This window comes from Macaca fascicularis, chromosome 11 (genome assembly GCF_037993035.2).
Source record: "Macaca fascicularis isolate 582-1 chromosome 11, T2T-MFA8v1.1".
Lineage (NCBI taxonomy): Eukaryota > Metazoa > Chordata > Mammalia > Primates > Cercopithecidae > Macaca > Macaca fascicularis.
This window is the reverse complement of record NC_088385.1, coordinates 4626180-4654050: the sequence shown is the minus strand read 5'-3', so window position 1 is coordinate 4654050 and position 27871 is coordinate 4626180. Positions and strand designations below refer to the sequence as shown.

Sequence of the window (27871 nt, the reverse complement as noted above, 5' to 3'; positions counted from 1 at the left end):
GGCCAAAATTATAAAGACTGACAGTACCAAGTGTTGACAGTGATGTGGAGCAGCTGGAACTTTAATTCATCGCTGGGAGGAATGCAAATACGATACAGCCACTTTGGAGAACAGTTCGGTAGTTTCTCATATAGTTGCTTTATGACCAAACAGTCCCACTCTTGCAGATTTACCCAACAGAAATGAAGATGTTTGTCTGCAGAATGACATGCCTGAATTTTCTCAGCAGTTTTATTGATAATAGCTTCAAGCTGAAACAACCGAAGTACCCACAAACTAGTTAATGGATACACAATAATAAATATAATGGATGTATTTATTCATTGGAATACTACTCATTCAATCATATTACAGCGTGGGTGAATTCAGAAATATGCTAGGCAAAAGCAGACACAAACGTGTACATTTCCATTTGCATGAAATTCTAGAAGAGGCAAGACTATCATGATAAAAAGGAGATCAGTAGTGCCTGGAGTCATGGGTGAGAGGAGGGACTGATGGTAAAGGGGCACAAGAGACTTCTAGGGGTAATGAAGATCTACTGTCTTGCTTTGTCGTGGTTACAAAGTGTATACATTTGTCAAAACTCATCAAACTTCACTCTTAAAATGCAGAGTAGATAAAGAATGGAATATTGACAACAACAAAAAGGTACAAACTACTGATACATGTAACAATGTGAATAAATCTCACAGTCATGTTGAGTGAATGAAGCCAGACACAAAAATACATACTCTATTCTTCTGTTTATTTGAATTTTTAGAAGAAGCAAAAAAAAAAATATTAATCTGCATTGAAAAAATCAGAGAGATGGTTGCATCTGAAGCAGGAGTGGGGAGTATTGGCTGAGAAGACGCCTGTGGTAATTTTCTGGGATGGTGGTAATATTCTTTATGTTGACTGGAGCGTGAGTTACACAGGTATATGCATTTGCCAAGACTCATTGAACTGTACACTCAAGTTCTGTGAATTTCATTATGAAATCTGTGAATTTTCACTTAAGATCTGTGAATGTATACCTCAATAAAATTTTATTTAAAATTGAAAGAAATGCTTTCATATGCACCATTTTGTTTGTCACAGTAACTTGAGAGAGAGGAATGCAGCAAAAACTCTCCCCATTTCACCTTACAGAAATCCAATGTTTGAATCAATTATATGACTTGCCTGAGATCACACAGCTGGGATAAGAATTCAGTCTTTTACTCCTGTTCCTCTCTTCTTTCTATTTAATGTACTATTTAGTGGTTTAAACTGAACCATGAACACAACATATGTGGTCTTTTGTAAATAAGCGAATGGAATGTGATGTTCTGCAGCCAAAGCAAACCTGTATGTTTTCTGAAGCAGTGGGACCAAAATAAAAACAGGAACATAAAAATATCCTCTGCAGTGATATCTCACATGGGCATGGCAGTGTTTAAATTGCAATCCGTATCCCATCATTTTCACCACCCTTTGTTAAACTGTAAAAGAAAACCACTCAATAACAGCAATTCTGGTTGACAACTTACAATTAATCAGCAGAGTTGTTGTCCATGTGAGTTTGTTACGAAGTTCAGATAGATGTGAAGCTGTTTTGTCTGAGACATCAGTCACCCATTACTGCGGGAGTGTTAGTGCACTCAGGGTCTTCTTCCTTTCTGATGGATGTTTCTCCTAAAAGTGCAGTCATAGTGGAAGCAGTTGATTTCCTCAAGCACAGAAGCATCATTTTATCACTGAAACACGATGATATGAAATAGCTAGATCTTCCTGGTAAGTTCATAATGTCCAGTTGTGTGAAGTCACAAATGTCAGGGCTTTGCTGTCAAAGAGGAATGGTAGATTATACGTTCAGCGATCAGATCACTCAGTGTTTTCTGGTTCTGATTTCTCCATAGAGAATTTGAGAAATAGCTTTTATGGCGAATCGATTTCTAGATATTGTTACTATTAATTGGCTTCTACAAAAGTTTAGTTTGGCTTAGGTAAGTTCCAGCTTTGCCTGGTTGGCGGTTTGTTTCTAGAAGAGCTTCAGATGCATGAGTCCATTCCTGCATCTTTCTACCTCTAGATGGGGCTCTTCTCATTTCATCCTGATTTCATAGTCTCCAAAAATGCCAGGGAAGAAGATGGCACAGCTGCTAATTGTCATGCTTTCTTCTTTTTATGAAGGTTCTCACATGAAAAATAGTTCCTTCCTTCCTTCCTTCCTTCCTTCCTTCCTTCCTTCCTTCCTTCCTTCCTTCCTTCCTCCCTCCCTCCCTCCCTTCCTCCTTCCCTCCCTCCATTCCTATAAATGTTACTATCTACTCTATGCCAGTCATTGGAAATGTAAAGGTAATAATGACAGTCTTTCTTAAATTACATCTAACAACACAAGCAGATATGTACTCAGATAATCATAACACAATGTTAAAGTGCCATGATAAAGGGCAAGGAAGATGAACTTGTTAAGTTAGGTCTAGATCATGAAGGGGTTTGTATATCATGCTAAGGGTTTGAACTTTCTTGAGAGGGCAACAGAGAACCTCGGAGTGCTTTAGGCAGGGAGGAGTCATGATCAGAGCTGAGTGTTGGAGACATCACTCTGGCCTCAATATGAAGGATGGATTAGAGTTGTGAAGACTAGAGCCTCCTTTGCCAACTCTCCATTTTCCTGACCTCTTCTCTCCCTTTCTCTTCTCTTTCCTTTTCTAGCTATACTCCCTTATGCTGCTATGAGAAGTGATGTCACCTAGTCCTGCTGCTTTAAACAGGATCCGTTGAGTGATGACTCCCAATTTTATATCTCCAGCCCAGACCTCCCCTCTGACCCACTGCATCCTACATTTAAAAGCCTTCTCAGTCTTCATTTGGCTGTCTAAAACTTGTTCTTTCCCTTGTCTTTTCCAGCATAGTAAGTGCCACCATCATCCATCCCTTCAGTTACCCAAATCAGTCCCCATTAGACATGCTCTTCTTTCTTCATGCCCCACACCAATCCATCACATCTGGGCTGTCTCTAAAACATATCCTGACTCCATCCACTTCTCATCTCCACTATTACCTTATCCCAAGCCACCATGATCTTTCATTTGCACTATTGCAGTAGCTTTCTAACTGTGCTCACCACTTTCCTTTTGAGCATACACCAATCAGAGTGATTTCTTAAACATAAATTGGATTATATCACTCCCATGCTTACAACCTATCAGTTAGTACCCATTGCACTTAAAAAAGTTCCCAATTCCAATCTGAGAACCAAAGGGTCCTCCATTATTTGGTCTGCCCATCCTCACCTGGATCGCTCTCTCTTGCTCATTATACTCCAGCCTCGTTGTTCTCTCAGTCCCTCCATCACTGTGCTGTAATCCTTCCCTCTTCCTGGCATGCTCTGGGCAAAGCTGGATGCTTGCTTCTCCTTCAGACCTCGGCTCCCTCCTCTCGAGCTCTAGAGCCACTCTATCTCTGTGGACCCTCTGTGCTCAGTTACTCTTTCTCACACCACTCTGCTTATTTTCTTCCTAGAAAACATGACAATGTATACTCATCTTAGTTGTTTTATCTTCTGGCTCTCCTACTACAGTATAAGCTCCATGACACTAGCAACTTCTCTCTCACTCACCACAGTGTCCTCAGAACCTGAAAGAGACCATGGTACAAAATGCACATCATGGACGACATATTTCATGTAGGGGCTGTAATGGTAGTTTGAATGAGCAATTATGCGGGCTTCAGTGAAATGATGTCAGGATGGGAAGCAGAGGAGGTTTCCGTGAACATTTAGAAGATTGAATCAGTAGGACCTGGTGACTGAATGAGTGTGAGGATGAGGAAAAGCAGTAAAAGGTATTTCTTGACTAGATGCATAAGCATGCCATTGATGTGATGCAACATTCGGGGTGAGGAGCAGGAAAAAGCAAGGTGGAGTGCAAGAGCAATGAGGCTAGGGAGAGATAAGCATGACAATAACTTGATCTGTAGAGCTGGCTAGGGTTCTAAGAACATTTTGTGAGTAGAATTAGATTGTAGACATTTTCATTTGAAATCTATGTTTTTGAAATTTAGGCATATGTTAAGACATTATTTCTGAGTCTAGTGCCTTTCTCTAATTCTATTTCCAATTCTCTGCCTCCTCTCTTACCTTTAGAAAAGTGTTTGATCTGATACAATCAAATAAAATGATAACATCAATATCACAGTTTAGTGGTTTGATCAAGATTTTGCATTTCCCCCGTATTTCTAATATAAAGTTGTTTGAAATATTTAAAAGTCTCCTGAACCACTTGACTTTTCACATCCTAAACATACTTTGAGCCCAGCTAGTGAAATTCACTGAATCAAAGAAATGGAGAGTATTAGAGGCAGATGGGCTTCAGAGGTATATTAGTTGGTTTCCACACTGCTATAAAGAATACCTAAGACTGGGTAATTTATAAAGAAAAGATGTTTAATTAACTCATAGTTCTGCTTGGCTTGAGGGCCTTAGGAAACTGACAATTATGGCAGAAGGTGAAGAGGAAGCAAGCACCTTCTTCACAAGTCAGCAGGAGAGAGAGAGAGAGGGTGTGCGCAAGCAAAAGAGCAAGGAGGTGCCACACTTAAAACCATCCGCTTAAAACATCACACTTAAAAACCATCACGATAGTGAGAACTCCCTCACTATCATGAGAACAGCATGGGGGAAACTGCACCCATGAGCCAGTCACCTCCCACCAGGTCCCTCCCTCGACACATGGGGATTACCATTCGAGATGAGATTTGGGTGGGAACACAAGAGTCAAACCATATCGAGAGGCCATTTAGTTCAGCTGAGGAGAAAAAAGCCCCAAGTTAAATATAGCTTGCCAAGTGGTTAAACTAGGAAAAGAACTCAAGGGATATTTAATCAAATCCACTGAGCAGCACTGAATTTGAACCTCAGCTCCTGATTGCAATGGAAGAATTCTTCAGAACACTGGTGGTATGTTTGTGCTGCTCTTTTGTCCACACATTAGTTCAGTTGACATTTCTTTTTTTTTCTTTTTGTTTTTTTTGAGACAGTTTTGCTCTGTGGCCCAGGCTGGAGTGGTGTGATCTCAGCTCACTGCAAGCTCCACCTCCCGGGTTCATGCCATTCTCCTGCCTCAGCCTCCCAAGTAGCTGGAACTACAGGTGTCCGCTACCACGCCCGGGTAAGTTTTTGTTTTTTTGTTTTGTTTTTTTGTTTTTTTTTTGTTTTGTTTTTTTTTGTTTTTTTAGTAGAGACGGGGTTTCACTGTGTTAGCCAGGATGGTCTCAATCTCCTGACCTCGCGATCCACCTGCCTTGGCCTCCCAAAGTGGTGGGATTACAGGCCTGAGCCACCGCCTCTGGCCCAGTTCAGTTGACATTTCTGACTGTCACAGGCAGCACCAAACCTCATCCTTTTCTGTTGCAGAGCTGTTCCAGCTGCTGCATTTGGATTTATGGAGAAATGACTGCCTTTAGCAAAATATGTGTTTTTTTAAAATGACACCCTTAAGTCTGACTTATTATATTTATCCCCATCTCTCTGTTCTTCTTTCTGAAGTACACACCGCTCTCTCCTTTTCTTTTCCGCTTCCATTGAAGGATTTTTGGCCCAAGTGGGTGTTTGTATTCATTGCACCAGCCAGCCCAAGTGGTCTAGGGAAGGAAAAGCTGATAAAGATTTTGCGTATTTGTCAGCCTTCTCAAGCTCTTCTGACAGTCTGCCTGGAGCTTCATTGTTCCTTCATGGGGTATTACTTAAGAATCTTTGTCTATACAGCGGAGTAAGCAGTGATGAGACAGATCCTAATGCAGCACAGGGGCACACCCCCTGTTTGTCTATCATTGTGCTAACAGCAGAACCAGCCTACCCAGCATTTAAAACATGAGGCAGAACCACCCATCTGAAGGGACCATGCATTGTACAAAAAGCCATCCTCATTCTCTCAGCTTCCAAAAAATCTGCCTTCTGAGCAAGGCATGCCCTTGGCACCTCTGCAGGTGGACAGATCTTTACCCCATAACCCATGCATCGCTCTGGTCACCCAGGACACCAAAAGAGATAGTTCATTTTCTATTCACAGCCTCTAAACTTTAGTCGCAGGACAGAATGGGGCCCAAAGATCATGCAATACAACCATTTATATTCTTGTCATCACACTGGAAAGTTCTCCATGTGTAACTTATGGATCTTGCCAAGATAGAGCCTGAGTCTGTGTCTTTATTATTTAAATGCCTTTTGAGTCAAGGGAAGGTTCACACTGGCTGTCTGGAGATAAGTAAGTCAAAGTTATAACTGGCATTCAAATGTCTACACAATTTACTCCAGTTTATATTTATAGACTTATCTGCTTCTGCTTCTCAATCCAATTTCTGTATTTTAGCAAAATAATATTATTTTTCTCTCAAATTCACCTTGTGCTTTTCCATTTCTAAAAACTTCTTTCTCTGGGCACATATTATTTCCTCCCATCTGTATTTCTCACATTCCTGCAATTCTGTCAATCAAAATTATATCCATCCCTAAGATCTGATTTAAATAACACTTTCTCCAGGAAGGCTTTCCTGATTGTTCTAGCTAAAAGGCCTCTCTCCTTCTTGAAACTCTGATATCTCAGTTTGTGTGTCTGTTATCACCTTACCTTATAGCGTAGTTATTGTGTACTCACCTTCCCTACGTCCTGCTTTAGTTAGACTGTAAACTCTCTGAGGACAGGGTCATTCTTTTTCATCTCTGTATCCCCCACAGCCTCTAAGACAGCCTTTTGCACTTAATAGGAGCTCAATAAACATCTGTTGTGAAATGAATGAGAATCACATAATGAGTAGTTAAGGAAACATGCAATGAGTAGTTAAGGAATTTTAGAGCCCTGAAAAACCCAGCTGGTGACTGGGTCCAGAGTAAAAGAGAAGAGTAGGAGCAGGAAGTGAGCTGGTTTGGTCTCTCTTTGGAGGCAACCAGCTGCAGCCCCAAAGAAATCTATTTTGTTTAGAAAAACAAAAACAGCAAACAAAGTTGGCAGAGGAAGTGATGACGTCAACACTCCATTTCTGCACAGATGTATCACTCAATTAAACTCGATAGCTCAAACACCAAATTACTACGTCTTCACCCCTCATCCTCCACCTAGCTTTCTCAGAACACACACACTCATGCCTAGGGGACAGACATCAAATATGTTTTAGAAGCTTGGTGAGTATTCTTGGTAGGGTAGAAAGTGTCATCCGGAATTCTCTCCTTAGGTACTATATGTTGGGGAAACGGGGATAGCAATGTGTGTGTGCAGTGTTTCAGTTCTTTTTTGGTAAAGGCCAAGATTGTAGATAAAAATTCATTTTAGTTGGATTTCTGCCATTACTGGTATCAAAAACATCTCAATTTTAGTGATGCTGAAAAGTACTGAGCAGGTGGCTGGAAACCTGGCACACTATCCCAAAGATCCTGGCAGCAAAATCTGAGAGAACACAGGGACAATGGATAGCCAGACAGGGCATGGCCCGAGCAGGGCTGGCTTTGACCAGGGCCACATGCAATCAGTATAGGTCAGAAGGAAGAAGAGAGAATTTATGTCACAACAAGATGTCACCTACACAGTTGAGGAGCTTGTCATTACATGTCCAGGGTTCACACCTCCATTGCTGAGTCAGTATTGAGAGTCAGGTTGCTTTGTTTTGTCTTGTTTTTGTGTTTTTGTTTTTTCACAGCCTTATTGAGGTATCATTTATATACCTTATACCCATTGCAAGTATACAATTTAATGATTTTTAATAAATGTATAGAGTTGTATGACATCATCACAATCCACTTTTATTACATTGTCATCATCCTAAACATTTTATTAAGCTCATTTGCAGCCCAAACCAACTTCTACCCCACCTCCCGAGGACAATCACTAATCTGCTTTCTGTCTCTATAATTTGCCTCTTCTGGACACTTACTATAAATGAAATCATCTAATATATACCCTTTGCATCTGTCTTCCTTTTTTTTTTTTGTTTTTGAGACAGAGTCTCGCTGTGTTGCCCAGGCTGGAGTCCAGTGGCACGATCTCAGCTCTCTGCAAGCTCCGCCTCCCAGATTCACCCCATTCTCCTGTCTCAGCCTCCGGAGTATATGGGACTGCAGGCGCCTGCCACCACGCCTGGCTAATTTTTTTGTATTTTTTTAGTAGAGACCGGGTTTCACCGCGTCAGCCAGGATGGTCTCGATCTCCTGACCTCGTGATCTGCCCGCCTCGGCCTCCCAAAGTGCTGGGATTACAGGCGTGAGCCACCGCACCCGGCCTACATCTGTCTTCTTTAGGCATACTAATTAGGTTCATTCATGTTGTAATATGTACCAGTATTTTACTCCTTCCTATTGCTGAGTAGTATTCCATTGAATTGGTATACCATATTGGGTTTATCCACTCACCAGCTGGTAGACATTTGGATTATTGCCAGGTTTTGGCTAGTACAAATAATGCTGCTATGCACATTCACGTATGAGTCATTGTATGGAGATATTTTCATTTCTCTTGGATAGATTCCTCAGAGTGAAGTCACTGAGTCTTGGGTAAGTTTTTGTTTGACTTAAGAAAAACCAAATAATTTTCCAAAGTAGCTGTACCATTTTCATTCTTCCAGGAACACGCAAGCATTCCAGTTTCTCCACACCCTCACTAATACTTAGTATTACCTGTCTTTGAATATAGCACTCTACTGAGCATATAAGAACATCACATTATGGTTTTTTTTTTTTTTTTTTTTTGAGACGGAGTCTCGCTCTGTCACCCAGGCTGGAGTGCAGTGGCGCGATCTCGGCTCACTGCAAGCTCTACCTCCCCGGTTCACACCATTCTCCTGCCTCAGCCTCCCGAGTAGCTGGACTGCAGGTGTCCGCCACCACACCTAGCCAATTTCCTGTATTTTTAGTAGAGACGGGGTTTCACCGTGTTAGCCAGGATGGTCTCGATCTCTTGACCTCATGATCCACCCGCCTCGGCCTCCCAAAGTGCTGGGATTACAAGTGTGAACCACCGCACCCGGCCCACATTATGATTTTAGTTTGCATTTCCTTATGACTAATGATGTTGGGTGCCTTTTCGTGTGTTTATTTGCTATTAATATGTCTTCTTTGGTGAAATATTTATTCAAGTCTTCTATCATTTTTTAACCAGTTGTAATTAAAATTACTATAATTACTGAGTTGTAAAAGTATCTTTTATATTCTGGATACTAGACTTTTATTAGATATATGTTTTGCAAATATTTCATCCCAGTTTGTGTTGGTCTTTTAATTTTATTAGGGTTATTTTTTGAAGCACAAAGGTTTTTACATTTAATAAGGTGCAATTTGCCAATTTTGTCTTTTATGGATCCTATTCTGGAGTCATAAAGATTTGCAGAAGATTTATCAAAGAGATTTTTTCTCCTATATTTTCATTTAAAAGTTTTATAGTTGTAGCTCTTCTACTTAAGACTCTGACCCATTTTGAGTTTAAGTAGAATGTCAAAGAAGGGTCTAAGTTCATTTTATTGCATATGGATATCCCTTCCCAAGTCCCTGCTGTGGAACAGGCTATCCTTTCTAAATTGAATTGTCTTCTCCTTCATTAAAAACCAGTGGACCATAAATGTAGGCTTTTACTTCTGGATTCTAAATTCCATTTCAAAAATAGGTATGTCTGTCTTTATGCCAATACAACATTGCCTTTACTACTGAATACGTTTTGGGCATTGCAAATCCTCCAGCTTTTTTCTTCTTTTATAAAATTGTCTTGGCTATTCTAGATCTTTTGCATTTTCATATAAATTTTAGGATCAACTTGTCAATTTCTACCAAAAATCCTGATGGGATTCTACTATGTCGATTCTATGGATCAATTTAAGGAGATTGATATCTTAACAATATTGCATCTTCCAGTCCAGAAACATTTCATCTTCATTTATAAAGACCTCACTTTGGACTTAAGTTTGCTTTTCTTTTTCTTTTTCTAGTTTTGTAAGGTGGAAACTTAGGTTGTTGATTTAAATCTTCTCCTTTTCTAATATATTCATTCAATGCTATAAATTTCTCTCTAAGCACTAGTTTCACTGTATCCCACTAATTTTGATGTTTTATTTAATTTTCACAAAGTATTTTTAAATTTCTCTTGAACTTCTTTCACCCATGTATTTTTTAGAAACATATTTTGAGATTTTCTAGCTGTCTTCTGTTATTGATTCCTCATTTAATTCCATTATGGTGAGAACATACTTTGAATGATTTCTATTCTTCTAAATTTGTTAAGGTTTGCTGAATGGCCTGGAATGTTGTCTATCTTGGTGAATGTTCATGTGAGCTTGATAGGAATGTATATTTTACTTTTGTTGGATGAAACATTCTGTAGATCTCTATTAGATCCAGTTGTTTGGTGGTGCTATCCCCTTCAACTATATGCTGATTGATTTTCTGCCTGCTGAATCTATCAGTCACTGAAAGAGGATGTTGAAGTCTCCAGCTACGTTAGTGGATTTGTCTATTTCTCTTTGCAGTTCTATCAGTTTTGGCCTCACACGCTTTGACTCTCTGTTGTTCGGCGCATACGTGTCAAGTATGGTAGTTCTCTTTGAGAATTAGTCCCTTTACCACTATGTAATGCCCATCTTTATCCCTGTCCATTTTTCTTGTTCTGAAGTCTGCTTTGTCTGCAATTAATATAGTTATTATAGATTTCTTTTGATTAATGTTATCATGGCATCTTTTCCTCCACCCCTTTAATTTATTCTATCTGTGTCTTTATATTTAAAGTGAGTTTCTTATAAACAGCATTTAGTTCGGTCTTGTTTTTTAAATCCTTTGTGATAATCTCTGTCTTTTGTTTACTTAGACCACACTTTTTTTTTTTTTTTGAGACGGAGTTTTACTCTTATTGCCCAGGCTGGAGTACAATGGCGTGATCTTGGCTCACTGCAACCTCCGCCTCCTGGGCTCAAGTGATTCTCCTGCCTCAGCCTCCCGAGTAGCTGAGATTACAGGCATGCGCCACTACGCCCAGCTAATTTTGTATTTTTAGTAGAGATGAGGTTTCTCCATGTTGGTCAGGCTGGTCTCGAACTCCCAACCTTTGGCAATCCTCCCGCCTCGGCCTCCCAAAGTGCTGGGATTACAGGCGTGAGCCACCACACCCGGCCTTGTTTCTTATTCTTAAGCCTGGCTTCCTAGGCTTCCTGGCCTAGAACACACATTTAAAGTTATTTTTGATATAGTTGGATTACTATCTATCACATTTACAACTATCTTCTGTTTTTTGTACTTTGTTTCCTTTTCAAATTTCCCCTCTTTTCCCACCTTCTCTGATTTTTATTGAGCATTTTATACGATTCCATTTTCTTTCCTCTCTGCATATCAATTACATTTTTAAAAATACTGAGTGGTTTCCCTAGTGTGTATAATGTGTTTACAACTAATCTAAGTCCACTTTCAGATATTTATCTATAATTATATGTTCTTAATTTCTCCCTCTTGTTCCTTATTGTATTGCTATCACTCGTTTATCTATATGTTATAATTACCTAATACATTGTTACTATTATTTCTTTGAGCAAGTTATTATCCATTACATGAATTAAGAATAAGAAAAGTAAAGGATTGCATTTTATTTTAATTATTCCTTCTTCAGTACTCTTCCTATCATATTTCCTTCTCTCTAAAGAATTTCTTTTAACATTTCTCGTAGGGCAGATCTACTGATGATGAGTTTTCTCAGTTTTTGTTTGTCAGAGTTTTCTTAGTTTTTGTTTTTGTTTGTTTTGTTTATTGTGCCTTCACTGTTAAAGGGTAATTTTGCTGAGTATAGAAATCTAGGTTAGAGGTTTTTCCTTTCAACACTTCAAATGTTTCACTTAACTCTCTGACGAGAAGTCTGTGACTGTTAATTTGAAATGTTGACTGGGCCACAGGGTGTTCATACATTTTGTTAAACATTGTTCTGAGTGTGTCTGTGAGAGTGATTCTGATGAGGATAACATCTGAATTGGTAGACTGAGTAAATCAGATTGCCCTCCCCAGTATGGGTGGACTTCATCCAATCCGTTGAAGGCCTAAATAGAACAAAGAGTTGGAGTAAGAGAATTCCCTCTCTCGGCCTAACTGTCTTAGAGTTGGGACATTTTTCTTCTACTGCCTTCAAACTTGAACTCAGATGAGAAGTTATGCTGTTGGCTCTCCTGGTTCTCAGTTCTTCAGATTCAGGCTGCAAGTATACCATGAGCACTCCTGGGTCTACAGCTTACTGATTGCAGACTTAGGACTTCTCGGCCTCCATAGCTGCATGAGCTAATTCCTTATCCTTCCCCCCTCTCTCTCCCCATCCATACACACATATGTGTGTGTTTGTGTAAAGAGAGATGTGATGTGTGTGTGTGTGCATGAGAGAGAGAGAGAGAGATGTGGTGTGTGTGTGTGAAAGAGAAAGAGCGAGAGAGAGATATGTGTGTGTAGTGTGTGTGTGTGTGTCTGTGTGTGAAAGAGAGACAGAGTGTGAGAGAGAGAGAGATGTGGGGTGTGTGTGTGGGTGTGTGTGTGTATTCTATTGGTTCTGTTTCCCTGGAGAACCCAGACTAATACAAAGTTCACTGTAATTTTTATCTCTGTTCCTCTATAGGTGCAATGTCCTCCCCTCACCCCCATCCCTCATGGCTTCTTTCAGGATTTTCTTGGTCTTTGGTTTTCTGAAGTTTGAATATGATATGCCTAGTTGTAGATTTTTAAATTTTATCCTGATTGGTGTTCTCTGAGCTTCCTGAAGTTTGGTTTCTATTATTAATTTTGGAAAACTCTCAGCCTTTGTTACTGAAGTTTCTCCTGCTCCTTTCCCTCTTTCTTTTCCTTTTGATATTCCCATTACACATATGTTTTACCTTTTGTGACCATCCCACAGTTCTTGGATGTTCTGTTTTGTCTTTTTTCTTTTTTTTTTTCCTCTTTGCATTTCAGTTTGGGAAGTTTCTACTGGCACATCTTCAGCCTCACTGACTCTTTCCTCAGCTGTTTCCAGTCTACTGATGAGCCTGTCAAAGACATTATTTATTCTACAGTATATTTGATTTCTAGCACTTTATTTCTTAGAATTTCCACCTCTCTGCTCACATTATCCATCTGCTCTTACATATTGTCTACTTTTTCCATTATAGCCCTTAATATATTAATCATAATAATAATTATTATTATTTTTGAGACGGAGTCTCACTCTGTCGCCCAGGCTGGAGTGCAGTGGCGCGATCTCAGCTCATTGCAAGCTCCACCTCCCGGGTTCACGCCATTCTCTTGCCTTAGCCTCCCAAGTAGCTGGGACTACAGGCACTTGCCACCACACCCGGCTAATTTTTTGTATTTTTTAGTAGAGACGTGGTTTCACCGTGTTAGCCAGGATGGTCTTGATCTCCTGACCTCGTGGTCTGCCTGTCTCGGCCTCCCAAAGTGCTGGGATTACAGGCTTGAGCCACCGCGCCCGGCCAATCATAATTATTTTTAACTTTCTTACCTGATAATTCCACAGTCTGTGCTATATGTGAGTCTGGTTCTAATGCTTGTCTCCTCAGGTGGTTTTTTCTTGCCTTTTAGCATGCTTTGTAATCTTCTGTTGAAAGCAGACATGGTGTATCAGGTAGTAGAAACTAAAATAAGAGGCCTTTGTGTGAGGTTTTATGTTAATCTGACTACAAGCTGGGCTGTGGTTAGTGTTTACTATAGCTATAGGTGCCAGAGAGCTTAGTTACCTCCAGCATCCTTGCTTTTCTCCCTCTGTCCTGTTGTCATTGAGTTCCCATAAGAACCCCTTCTTTTTTTTTTTTTTTTTTTTTTGAGTCAGAGTCTCGCTCTGTCGCCCAGGCTGGAGTGCAGTGGTGTGATCTCGGCTCACTGCAAGCTCTGCCTCCCGGGTTCACACCATTCTCCCGCCTCAGCCTCCTGAGTAGCTGGGACTACAGGTACCTGCCACCACGCCCGGCTAATGTTTTATATTTTTAGTAGAGACGGGGTTTCACCGTGTTAGCCAGGATGGTCTCGATCTCCTGACCTCATGATCCGTCTGCCTCAGCCTCCCAAAGTGCTGGGATTATAGGCGTGAGCCACCACGCCCGGGCGATAACCCTTTCTTAAACAGAACTTGTGTTTTTCAGGTCTTTCAGCTGTAATCTGTTCTACTAGAGCTCTGTTGATATAATAAGGTGTGATGGTTAATACCTAGTGTCAATTTGATTGGACTGAAGGATGAAAAGTATTGTTCCTGGGTGTGTCTGTGAGGGTGTTGCCAAAGGAGATTAACATTTGAGTCAGTGGTCTAGGAGAGGCAGACCTACCCTCAATCTGGGTAGTTACCATCGAGTCAGCTGCCAGCGTGGCTAGGATAAAAGCAGGCAGAGGAATGTGTAAGCACTAGACTAGCTAAGTCTTCTGGCCTCCATCTTTCTCCCGTGCTGGATGCTTCCTGCCTTGGAACATGGGACTCTAAATTCTTCAGTTTTTGGACTCTTGGACCTACACCAGTGGTCTGCCAGGGGTTCTCGGGCCTTCGGCCACAAACTGAAGACTGCACCCTCGGCTTCTCTACTTTTGAGGTTTTGGGATTCAGACTGGCTTCCTTGCTCCTGGGCTTCCAGACAGTTTACTGTGGGACTTCACCTTGTGATCTTGAGAGTCAATACTCCTTCATAAACTCCCTTTCATATATGCGTCTATCCCATTAGTCCCTTGCCTCTAGAGAACCCTAATACATAAGGTGTTGGTGAGGTGAAATGATCTATAATTTTATGATGAAATCTCAGTCCTTTAGTAGGCTTGAGTCTCCAGGCTACAACCTTCAGAAGCGTTTTGTTTCGTTTTGTTTTTCCCTTCCTTCAAGCGAGGCAGGAAGGTTAGAAGGAGCTGAAGTTGGCTAATTGTCCTTTCCTCAGGTAGGTAAGGCTCTGGTAAAGTTGGTTCCCTTGGAGAGCAGGCCCTTGAAATGGAGAATGCTTTGGCATATTTTAAATGGCTGCTTTTCCCCTCACGCCTGCCTGAAACATAAGGGATTTTTTTTGTTGGATCTTCACTGTGAGAATCTAGTGGGGCTCCTGAAGGTAAAATCCATGAAAGTGTAGTGGGAGAAGCACACTAACACTGCATCTCCAGGAATTAATTACTCACTCGAGCAAATCCATCCTCGACCCCCAGCAATGCATCAGAATTACTAGTTAAGTCTTTCTGTCAGTTTACGGCTGTCGTGGCTTCTGCTTTACAAGAGCTGGCCTAGGCTGTGGCTCTCTGTCTTCACTTGTCTCTGTAGATTTCAGGATGCTTCTTTGCCTTGCGATGTCGATTTTCTGATGGAAGTAAGAAAAGTTATTTATTTTCCATTTGTTCAGCTTTTATCTTGTAAGAATGGGAGTGATAACTTCTAAGCTCTTCCCATGTCATAGCTGAAACTGGAAGTCCTCCATCCTTTTACTTTTAATTTTCTTTGTTTCTTTGAAGCTAAGCTATGTTTCTTGTTGACAGCATATACAAACATATAAAAATTTGGTCTTGTTCTTTTTTATGCAGTCTGAAAACCTGTTTCTTTTGAGTAGGGCATGCAGTCCATTTATATTTTGTATGATTATTGGTATGGATTTATATTTGTTATTTTTCTGTGTGTTTTCTATTTTTCTCATGTCTTTTTGATATTGTTCCTTTGCTCCTCTTTTACTTCCGTCTTGCGTGTTCAATGAATATTTTTCGTGTAACATTTTAATTCCTCTGTTGATTTTTCTGCTGTATTTTTGAGTTGTATTCTTAGGTATTTTAGGAATTTCAATGTGCATCTCAACTTCTTGCAGTCTAATTCAGAATAATACTAAATTAATTCTAAAAATATTGCTGCAATATTTCTTTCTTTTCTCTACCCTCCTTTGTTCCATTATTATCATATCAATTTCTATGGGTGTTATATACCCAACAATACAGTATTATAAGTTTTGCTTTATACAATTTTATGTCTTTTAAAGAAATTAAGAGAAAAAAATTGGAAAAAAATATATTTATGGAGTCTTTTATATTTACCCACATATTTATAATTTCTGAACTGCTTCCTTTCTTATTGTGGACTTGAGTATCTTATGGTGTTACTTTCTTTCAGCCTAAAGGGCTTCCTTTAGTATTTATCCTGAGGTACATTTGCTAGCAAAACATTCCCTCAGTCTTTGGCTACCTGGCAATGTCTTTGCTTTCATTTGTGAAGGATAGTTTGGATGGATGTAAGTAATTTGTTGACAGATATTTTTCACCATTTCGAATATGTCATTTCACTGCCTTGTGACATCATTGTTTTAGAATCGATTCATTCGTGTAATTTCTTTTGTTGATATTGTTTATTTATTGTTGTCATTCTTTCCTTAACATTTTAAACATGGTTTCCTGTAGTTCCTTGAACATATTTCTAATAACTGCTTTAAAAACTGTCTGCTAGACCCAATATCCAGGGACATTCAGAGACAATTTCAATTCACTCCTTCCCCCCCCCCCGAATATGGTCATACCTTTGTGTTGCTTTGCCTGCCTTATAATTTTTTTTGTTGAAAACTGGATATCTTACATAGTATATTGTAGCAACTTTGGATTTTAATTTTAATTTGAGTGTTGTTATTGTTACCGTTTTGTATGTTTATTTAATAACTTGTCTGGAATAAATCTGTGAAGCTTGCCTCTTCTGCAGTGTACATCCACGAATGTGTCTGCTGCTGTTTTTCTTGTTTCTTATTTGTTTTTTTTTTTTGTTTTTTTGTTTGTTTGTTTGTTTGAGACAGAGTCTTGTTCTGTTGCCCAGGCTGGAATGCAGTGGTGCGATCTCAGCTCACTGCAACCTCCGACTCCCAGGTTCAAGCAATTCTCCTGCCTTAGCCTCCCTAGTAGCTGGGACTACAAGCGCATGCCACCACACCCTGCTAATTTTTTTTTTTTTTTTTGTATTTTTAGTAGAGGCGGGGTTTCACCGTATAAGCCAGAATGGTCTCGATCTCCTGACCTCATGATCCACCCGCCTTGGCCTCCCAAGGTGCTGGGATTATAGGCGTGAGACACCACACCTGGCTTTGTTTCTTATTCTTAAGCCTGGCTTCCTAGAGTTCCCCATGTGTCTGCCTAGATGAGTGCTCAGCCAAAGATTGGTCAGGGGTTATGCTCAAATATCTTGAGCCAGTAAGATTTCTACTTTCTGCTGGCAGATTTGTGAGTAAGCCAGAGAGTGCATCAAAATTTCAGGCATTTTCCCCCCAAGTCTGCCCAGGCTTCTCTTTTCCCCGGTCCCTTGCATCTCCTTTCCCCCATCCCTTGCATCTCCTTTCCCCGATCCCTTGCATCTCCTTTCCCCGATCCCTTGCATCTCCTTTCCCCGATCCCTTGCATCTCCTTTCCCCGATCCCTTGCATCTCCTTTCCCCGATCCCTTGCATCTCCTTTCCCCGATCCCTTGCATCTCCTTTCCCCGATCCCTTGCATCTCTTTTCCCCGATCCCTTGCATCTCCACTGTACACAGGGAAGACTCCATTGGCCAGGAATGTGTGGGTGGCTTAGGATGCTACCGTCTCTGCAGCATATGCATATGACCTTTGTTTAACTCATAATGTGGGGAGAGTTTACTAATCCCCCCAGATCTGTCTCACCTCCTGGAACTCCCTGTTAAGTACCCAGCTAGTCACTAGCTCATTGCTTGCTCTGCAATTTCAGGCCAGAAGAGCTTCTGGTCCTTTCTGATCAGTTGCCTCTGAGATCATCACTTAAATAATACTGCTTAAAATCAAGTGCGCCCCCTCTGGCAGTCAAAAAAATGCTAATTTGTAAGATCTGGCTTGCCCTCATTGAACTATCAAATAACAGAACTCTGGTGGCGGGGCAGGGGTGCAGGGATCCGTACAGATCACCACAGATTCACGCTGAGCTTGCTGTTAAGTTTGGTAGTTTTCATGAATATAAGCACTTTTCAGTTTGTTGCATGCCTGTAGTCATTTTTGAGAAATGAATTGGTTGTTTTTGACAGTTTTAAGTGGGGACTTTTTGACAGTTTTGAGTGGGGACTATAGTTGCTTTTTGAGGAGATAGATTATCGACCTCTTCACACTCTTATGCCAGAGGTTCTTCTCTGGACATCAGGTTTTCATGGTGTCTCTCCCTGGCTGGGAGAGGGGATGTGCAGAGCTCTGGGCTGGAAGCTTTCCAATCTGGACTCAGCTGCACACTGGCTCTTACCCTTTGTAGATCTCGGTTCCCTTAGCTGAAAATCAGTTGGGGTTGGACAGGGTGATTTCTGCATTTCCTTCCAAAATATTAAGTTTCTAATGGAATTCAGAATTCAGCTAACATCTTTACATAGGAGATCTAAACACTTAATTGATCTCACCCTTTCCATGATCTTTGGTGTCACTGTTACATGAAATTCTATCTCCAAGGAGGTCATACATGTTATTTCATCTAAGAAGAGGCAGTGGTGCTTTTGACTTCAGTACAGAGAGAAGGATATTTTTCCCTCCCTCCCTCCCTCCCTTCCTCCCTCGCTCCCTCTCTCCCTCCCTTCCTTCCTTCTTCCTCCTCTTCTTGCTTGCTTCTTTTCTTTTATTTTCCCTCCCCTCCCCACTCCTTCCCTCCTTCCTTCCTTCCTTCCTTCTTTCTTTTTTCTCTTTCTTTCTTTCTTTCTTTCCTTCTCTCTCTCTCTTTCTTTCTTTCTTTTTCTTTCTTTCTTTCTCTTTTTCTTTTCTTTTTTTCTTTTCAGAGACAGGGTCTTGCTTTGTTGCCTAGGTTGGAGTGCAGTGGCATTATCATAGCTCACCACAGGTGTGTGCCACTGTATTAGTCCATTCTCACATGGTTATAAAGAACTACCTGAGACTGGGTAATTTATAAAGAAAAGAGATTTAATTGGCTCATGGTTCCAGGAAGCATGGCTGGGGAGACCTCAGGAAATTTACAATCATGGCAGAAGGTGAAGGTGGAATAGGCACATCCTACATGGCTGGAGCATGAGGAAGAGCAAAAAGGGAAGTGCTATACACTGTTTTATTCGTCCATTTTCATGCTGCTGATAAGACATACCCGAGACTGGGAAAAGAAAGAGGTTTAATTGGAGTTACAGTTCCATGTGGCTAGGGAGGCCTCAGAATCATGGTAGGAGGTGAAAGGCACTTCTTACATGGTGTGGCAGGAAAAATTGAGAGAGAAGCAGAAGCAGAAACCCCTGATAAACCCATCAGATCTTGTGAGACTTACCATCATGATAATAGCACGGGAAACACTGGCCCCCATGATTCAACTACCTCCCCCTGGGTGCCTCCCACAACATGTGGGAATTCTGGGAGATACAGTTCAAGTTGAGATTTGAGTGGGGATACAACCAAACCATATCAACTTGTAAACAACCAGATCTTGCGAGAACTCACTCACTATCACAAGAATAGCAAGGGGGAAAATCCTCCCCCATGATCCAGTCACCTTCCACCAGGCCCCTCCTCCAACATTAGGGATTACAAGTCAACATGAGATGTGGGCAGGGACACAAATCCAAACCATATCAGCCACCGTGCCTGGCTTTTTGTAGAGATGGGGTGTCACTGTGTTGGCCAGCCTGGTCTTATTCTCTTTGCTTTGCTTTTCCCTCTTCCTCTCCTCCCTCCCTCCCTTCCATTTTTCTTTCCTGACATTGTAAGCCTTGACTATGTACCAGGCACTGTACTAGTTGCTTTTTACATGAATTATTTCTTTTTTTTTTGAGACGGAGTCTCGCTCTGTCTCCCAGGCTGGAGTGCAGTGGCGCAATCTCCACTCACTGCAAGCTCTGCCCCCCGGTTCATGCCATTCTCCCTCCTCACCCTCCCGTGTAGCTGGGACCACAGGCGCCCGCCACCACGCCCGGCTAATATTTTGTATTTTTAGTAGAGACAGGGTTTCACCGTGTTAGCCAGGATGGTCTCGATCTCCTGACCTCGTGATCTGCCCGTCTTGGCCTCCCAAAGTGCTGGGATTACAGGCGTGAGCCACTGCGCCTGGGTGAATTATTTCATTTACTTCTTGCAACAACCTCATCAGGTAGGTCCTGTCCCTAACTACATTTTACAGATTAGGAAGCTGAAGAACAGAGAAACTTCCTGACATGTTCAAAGCTAAGTAGTTACTTAGTCTCTACCTCTCAATCCCCTTCTACTCTACAACACCAACTCTACACATGAATTAGACTTTTGGCATCATTGGTCATGTTTTTAAGAGAAGTGGCCAGGAGTCGAGAGGTGGGGAGGCTCCTCTGGCTGACAAACACCAGAGGTGTCTTTCTGCAGAAGGCAGCATGAGAGCTGGATCCGGCTTTAGACTTTAAACAGAGATGCATGGAGGGCCCTGCAGGCAGGGAAAGCAATGGTAGTATGACAACAGCAGTTGCTAGAAAGCAAATGCTGGGCCCTTTACAGCCTATTTTTGGGTAAGTAGTGAGACATAAGCTTAGAAGGTGATACGGTTTGACTGTGACCCCACTCAAATCTCATCTTGAATTGTAGCTCCCACAATTCCCATGTGTCATGGGAGGCACCTGGTGGAAGGTAATTGAATCATGGGGGCAGGTCTTTCCTGTGCTGTTCTCATGATAGTGAATAAGTCTCACAAGATTTGATGGTTTGATAAAGGGGAGTTTCCCTGCCCAAGCTCTCTCTTATCTGCCACCATATAAGATGTGCCTTTTGCTTTCTGCCATGATCGTGAGGCCTCCCCGGCCGCATGGAACTGTGAGTCCACTAAACCTCTTTTCCTTTATAAATTACCCAGTCTCAGGTGAGTCTTTATCAGCAGCATGAGAACAGACTAATACAGAAGGGTTGTTTTATCAAAACAAAGCATCTTTCTAAAAATGGTGATGTTCCCTGACCAACTTTTGATGGTGGAGGAATTAGGTTATTGGAAAGCACTCCATAATGAAACTGCCAGGCACTTTCCTTAGTTTTCACTGGCTTGTAGGAGCTGGTTGGCTCCACCAAACACTAGGCCTAGAACATTCTTGTGCTAACAGAACCCCTTGCTTCACCTGACTACATTTGTTATTTCCTTATTTATTATATTCATGGTCAAGATACTGTGGTTGGGTCTTGTGTGTATGCATGTGCACTCATGGGAAAGCGGAATTATGCAGGAAAAAATCTATACTTTCTAAGCAATTTATAACTGCAAAATAGTAGATACGAAACATTAATTTCATCATTCCCAGATGATTAGATAAATGGTAATTCACTGTTAGGCCTTTAGGTTATTTTTAGCTGAAGTAACAACGTGGCTTCTTTAGTGGATACCCTTGAATATCTGGTGGCTTTGATTTCTCTATTCCACAAATAGGGGATTCAGAAATTTGTGACAGCACAACAATCCCACATAAGGTGGCATCAGGTACGCTGTCTCTCAGAGGCTACTTGTGGGGCAGGGGGATGGAATTAAATCCTCCATTCAGGGCGTGCAGTGGTCACCCACAAGCTTGTGGCTTATAGGTCAAGTCACCCTGAGCCATAGTTACCTCATCGGTAATACATGGGATTGGCTCTGTGACTTCCAGCTCTCTCAGGTCTGTACCTCTGTGGCCCCATCTGAATGACGAAGTCTATTCTTGGCTGCTGGATGGAGAGTAGAAACTTCCTGCTCATGTCTTACTTGTCCTGTTTTGGAAGGACTCCAGATTTGTAAATCCCTTAAAGGAAGTACATGATTTTCAGAAATATCCTCAGGGAGGCCCTGAATTCTAGCCTAATTTTTCCATTGCAGCTATAAGCATGTAGCCTGAATTGGCTCCTGCAATCTCATAGATGTCTCCTCCCCAAACATGCTCACAGAGGCAAAGGATGGAAGATATGGATCCAGGGTGATTTCCCTTTGGTGTTTGCTGGCTCTGCAGCGCTCGCTAGCCCTCTGTTCCGGGCCGCTGTTTGATTTGGCCTTTGTTGGCGAGGCTCCGGGCGGTGGGGCAGAGCTGCCATTCTGTATGCAGCCCGAGAGAGTCAACATTGAAAAGTCTGTTTGGTTTTTGGCCTCCACCTGTTGGAAGCTCTGTAACTGTTGCCATTCATAATAAGGAAGAAGGAACAGCAGAGGGATTCCTGTATTAGAACAATGAATGTTTTCACTGTTCCTCTAAGGGGGCCAATAATAGGAACTGGGCTTAAGTTAGAGTTGAAAGCAGCAAGTGAACAAGAAAAAACAAAGAAGTTACAGATGCTAGGAGAAAGGATGCGACAGAGCATCAAGGTGACTCTGGAAGAGGGTACCTCGCTTCCTTGGAAGTGTCCCTGTGCCCTTCAAGTCAATTTTCTACTCCACTCACCCCTGACACTGGCTCTTCCCTGCCCCACCCCAGAGGAGGCAGCAACTCACAGCACAAGCATCTAAATGTTACTTACTCCACCGGTCAGCCCAGACCCTTCAGCCATTACCTATTTTCTTGGTTCATAGAGGAAACAGGGACTATGATCTGGGAGCTCTGCATCCATTTTCCTCCCACCACCTTGCTGCCATCCTCACTCATCTTTACCTCTTCCCCCTGCTTCTGAGACTTACGGGCTCCTCCTAAGCCCTTGTGCTCGCCAGTCCTTTCTGCCTCTTCTTATACCAGGGCCATTGACCCTTTCTCACTCACTCTTCATTCTTTCTCTCTTCATCAGATTCTTTTTTTTTTTTTTTGAGACGGAGTCTCGCTCTGTAGCCCAGGCTGGAGTGCAGTGGCCGGATCTCAGCTCACTGCAAGCTCTGCCTCCCGAGTAGCTGGGACTACAGGCGCCCGCCACCTCGCCCGGCTAGTTTTTGTATTTTTTAGTAGAGACGGGGTTTCACCGTGTTAGCCAGGATGGTCTCGATTTCTTGACCTCGTGATCCGCCCGTCTCGGCCTCCCAAAGTGCTGGGATTATAGGCTTGAGCCACCGCGCCCGGCCTCTTCATCAGATTCTTAACCTCATCTACCAACCTCTTCCAGTTTCCTGCTTGGTTCTTCTGTTCCTCTCTCACACTATTTGTCCCCTCTACTGCCAGCCTCCTTGAGAGTGGTACCTCCTTACTTCTCCATTCCTCACTTTCATTTATTCCCAAACCATTGTGTTGGGGCTTCCAGCAACTCATCCAAAAAAAAAAAAAAAAAAAAAAGAGAGAGAGAAAGAAAAAGAAAACAGAACACAACCAAAAAATACCCTGTTCTTGGGCCAATGACCTTCAAACTGCCAATTCCAATCCAGGCTTTGCCGTATGTATTTACCTTTTGTATGTTCACTCAACTATCATGACTTAGATGCTTCTTACATGTCAGAATGCAGGCCAGGAGGACACCAGAATACCTCTAATAAAACCCAAGTGTCCTTTGGATGAATAGCCCATTAGGTTTTTGTCTGCCAATTGCTTTTCACTGTGGATGACTTTATGTGCCCTTTTCTGGAAGTTGACTGGGTCTGGGCAGGCAGAGGAAACTAGAGTCCACTGGCAGTCTGGTGATCAGGGAGTATGGGTTGGAGGACATAACAGCTTAGGGCCCCAGTGGCACACATTTCCTGGTGTTGACATGACTTAGCGGTGGCCTCCTAGGGTGGCAGGGTTTGCAGCTGCTGTCTGGGGCTGCAGGCCCTGGTGCTAAACCAAGGCCATTCTCCCAGCAAGGAGCACAGTGGTAAGTCACTGGCGGCTGGGCAGGCTGCACAGCTGGGGAGCATGACCCAAGTGAGCTCAACACTGGCCAACGTCCTGTCCTTCTTTCATGGCTACTGTCTCTGTTACAGCCACCATCGTACCGAACTGCAATTGTCAATTCCCTGGCTGATTTTCTGTGACACTGAGAGCTCCTAGGGAAGAGCCTTGGTCCAGACCAGCTGTACAACTTGAAGGGTCCAGTGTAAAATACAATTTATATGGCCCCTTGTTCAAAAATTAAGAATTTCAAGCAGGTGACAGGAGAGCACTAAACTATGTATGAAGCCCTTCTAAGTGAGTGGCCTATGTCAAGGGTCGCCAACCCCTAGGCCACGAACCGGTAATGGGGTACTGGTCTGTGAACCCTATTGTGAACTATGCATGTGAGGGATCTCGTTTGCACACTCCTTATGAGAATCTAACTAATGCCTGATGATCTGAGGTGGAACAGTTTCATCCTGAAACCATTCTCACCCCCCACTCCCATCCCCGGTCCATGGAAAAATTGTCTTCCATGAAACAGGTTCCTGGTTCCAAAAAGGTTGGGGACCTCTGGCCTATGTGAGTTCATAGGTCACATGCCCAGGAAGCTGGCCTTGCCTAGGTCTTATTCATCACCTAGAGAGTGCTCAATAAATCCTCATTGAATAAATGAGTGTGGGTTTCTCCTGCAACACTGAATCAGGAAAGCAGTGTAGCCATGGGGAAAGAGGAAGTGGAGATCCTCATCCTTCCCACGGTCCAGGCTAGCTCCATAGCCTGGGGCCATTCAGTGAATATCAACTGTGCCTCAGTTTCCTACATCCATACATGGGAAGAACCATCTTTTCCCCGTCGCTTTTCTGCCATGCACCAAGAGTAAAAGAGGCACAACTGTACAAGCTCAACTTGCAGCAATTAATGTGACGGCTCTGTGATTCTGAAGGACACCGTGAGGTGTGGTGTTCTGTTAAAGAAAATGCTAGCAACTCAGAGACATCCCCATAGAAACCAGAAGATGTGGTTAGTGTTTGTACCATGAAATGTCTACGTGTTCTGAGGTGGGCTAAAGGACAGTTGCTTTTCTTCCCTATTAAATAGGTGGTTAGACTCAGACATAAGGGTACGGGAGGCAGAACAGTGTCAGAGACAAAGACGACTGCATGGAGTTTGGTGAGAAACCATCCCCAAAGCAGCAATTTTTTGGATGAGTCTCAGCCTTTCTGAGCCTCTGTTATTCCAACTGCAAAGTGATACAATTAACAACAACAAAAATTTGATAAGAGCAAATACATTTGACATTTTTAATGCACCTGCTACTATTCTAAGCCCTTTAAAGATACACATTTATTTCAATTCATAGAACACCCCATGATGCAGGAGCTGTTACTATCCACATTGTACTGAGAAATGTGGAGAAAGTTCCATTAACTTGCCAAGGATGTAGCTGGCAAGTTGGAGCACCGAGATTTGAACCCAGGGCTTTGGCCTCCAGAGTCTGTGCACTAACCACTATAATACCTCTGAGACTGTGAGGGGCAAATGAGTGACAACACATTGCTTTGGAAGTGAAAGGCGATCTAAACGTGCAAGTATTAACAGTATTAAAAACAACAATAACAATGGTAGGTACCTCCGATGCCTCTGACTTTATTTCTCTGGTCACAGTTTTCTCCTCTGTAAAATGGGTGGGCGGGCTTTGTGTTGGATAATCTCTGAGGTCCCTTCCACTTCTCCGATTCTGATAATGAAAGGTCCTTCTTTCCTCACATAGGGCTGAGAGAAGGGCAAGCCACCGGCTTGCAGAACTTGGAGGCTGATACAGGGAAGCCTACCCAGGACAGAGCTGGAAAAGCCAAGGCACACAGTGGGGACACACCAGAGGGCAGGCCTCAGAACCCTGACAGCCTTCTGAAACTCTGGTGGGGTGGAGGGAGGTTGTGGGCTAGTGGCTGGCTGGGCTGCAAGGAGAAGAAAGGACTCCACAGAGCAATTTATAACAGCTGCTCAGTAAGTGCTCATTTGTTTCTCTCCACCTTGGAAGAGGGCTTAGTGTGTGTGAGAGGGGGATGCTACATAAACCAGCACTAGAACGATGGGCTTACCAGAAAGAACTGGGGCACTCTGCAGGGGCAGTGTCTGGGGAAGGGTTCTCCAAAAAAGGTGACATTTCAGAGGGGCCTGGATGGATGAGTAGGATTTCAACAGGCAGAGATGAAAGGGGAGGGTGCTCCAGGCAAAAAGCAAGAACTCCCAGCAGCCGTGAAGAACAGGTGGTGTTTGGCAACAGCCAGTGTGTCCAGAGCAAGTGTTGTGTGTGTGTGAGGGAGAGAGGGTGAGGCTGGAAAATTAGGTTGTGGCCACAGTGGGCAGGGTGGGCCTTGCCTTGGGCACTAGGCTGAGGGGTTATCCCGCGGCCTGAACACCTTGGGAGGCCTTTGAAGATTTACTTAGTGCTTTATTAACAAATAGGTATTGGGCTTTGGGTTTTTGGTGTTTTGTTTTGTTTTTTAACGATTCATGCCCACAGTAGAATAGACAGAAGGTTCAGAAAAGTATAAAGAATAAGATCCCCTTTTAGTTTCTGTTCCCAGAGATAACAGCTGGAGTGACGCCAGGCCGTTGGCGGGTTTTCGGGGTGCACTCCTAGACACCACCTCTCCAGTGAGTCAGCAAGGGCCGGACTGATGGGAACCTGAATGGGGCAAGGGGCCTAGGGGGCCTAGGGGGCAGAGGGGCTGGGGAAGCCCGACCAGTCAGGCAGGCTAAATCGGCAGGGGCCCCGCCCTCGCCACTCCCTGGCAGTCTCAGGTCGCGCCTGCCGGCCCGGACCCGCCGCTCGGCGCGCGCAAGTCCAGGAGGGCGCCCAGGGGGCGCCGCTTCCCCTTGAGCTCCGCTGGGGGGCTGGTCCAGCCGCGCGGATCCGGGCGGAAAGAGTCGGGCGGAGCGGGCGGCGGGGCAGGCGGCTGCTTGACAGCTGTGAGCCGAGCGGGCGCGCGGGCAGGTCCGCGGGAAGCGTACACGCTCAAGGTAACGTGGAGGAAGGTTGAGGCTTGAGGGTGGGCACCCGGGGCGCGGCGCTTCCTGCCTGCTTCTCCGGCTGCTGCGAAGTGTGAGCGCGTGTGTGCAGCGCATGGAGTTCGCAGAGAGCCTGGCTGGAGGCTGTGGGCCCTTGGGTGGGAACAGCTGGCTCCCCTGCCACCCCCAGGCCTGGCCTGGCCCTTGCTCCCCTCGCTGTCACTCGGTAACGGGACTGGAGGGGAGCCGAGAAGCCCTAGGGTTTTGGTCAGGAAGGGACCTTAGGAACCCTCCAGCCTCATCCAGCCTCTTCATTTCACAGATGAGGAAACTGAGGCTCAGAAGGGTAGAGTGACTTGACCAAGGTCTCAGGCCTAAGATCCAAAACTCCTACCTTGCAGGTCAATGCTACTAGGAGCCCTGGCCACGCAGGCAGCACCCACAACTCTTGCCATGTGTAGAAACAAAGAACCGAGACAGACAGACAGACAGACACAGAGAGAGAGAACCTCCCAGAGCAAAGGAAGGCGGTCAGGAAGTGGGCGGCTGCTGAGGCTTGGCTTCCGCCCTGGCCCCAGCGTGTGCTGGTCTGGCTGTGTGGCTCAGCGGCCCTGTGCTGACTCTGCCCGTGTGTGTGTGTGTGTGTGTGTGTGTGTGTGTGTGTGTGTCTGTGCACCCATGCATGCCCTGGATGCAGCGAATGTGCCCTGCCACGTGGGAAAGCCCTCTGAGTTCATTCATCTGCTTACAAGGTGTGCTTGGGAACTTGCCCTGTTTGGCTCTGTGGAGGACACCAGGAGTCTCAAAGGAATTCCTTCCGTGTGACTTTAGAGGACAGAAAGGGTCAGTCCGTGGGAGTCCCCAGCGTGGTCAGAGGTCAGGAGGAAGAACCTAACTCGTGAGGTGGTGAGTTCCTTGTCTCTGGAAGAAAACAGCATGTACCGAAGAGTCATTTTATCAAGGATGTGGGCAGAGGGATATGAAGTCAGGGCAGCTTGCTCCACGTGGAATCAGCATTTTTGTTGGAGGGTCCAGGGTTCATGCCCCTTTTCAGGTGAAATTAACATGCACAACCTTATGGGATAGTATTTGTCCATAAGAGCAACTTTATGCGTAGTTTTTGAGTGATAAGTGAGGGGCTTCATGTATGGCTTCCGAGGTCCTGTCACCTCTCGGTTCTATACTGTAAAGCATGTAGAGGGAGTCTGGAGGAAGGAGGTTACTTCTGGAAGGAGTGACTCGCAGAGGGCGTCCTG

The 27871-nt window shown here is 43.5% G+C and overlaps 1 protein-coding gene across 1 annotated transcript in view; it reads left to right on the top strand.

The window, feature by feature from the left end:
• PARP11 (poly(ADP-ribose) polymerase family member 11) overlaps positions 1-27871 on the top strand; it is a 131976-nt gene that overhangs the window by 85524 nt on the left and 18581 nt on the right. Inside the window, exons 7-8 of the transcript XR_012419710.1 lie at positions 5008-5138; positions 24961-25607. The gene's annotated coding sequence lies outside the window, so the exon portion shown is untranslated. The remainder of the gene's footprint in view (positions 1-5007; positions 5139-24960; positions 25608-27871) is intronic.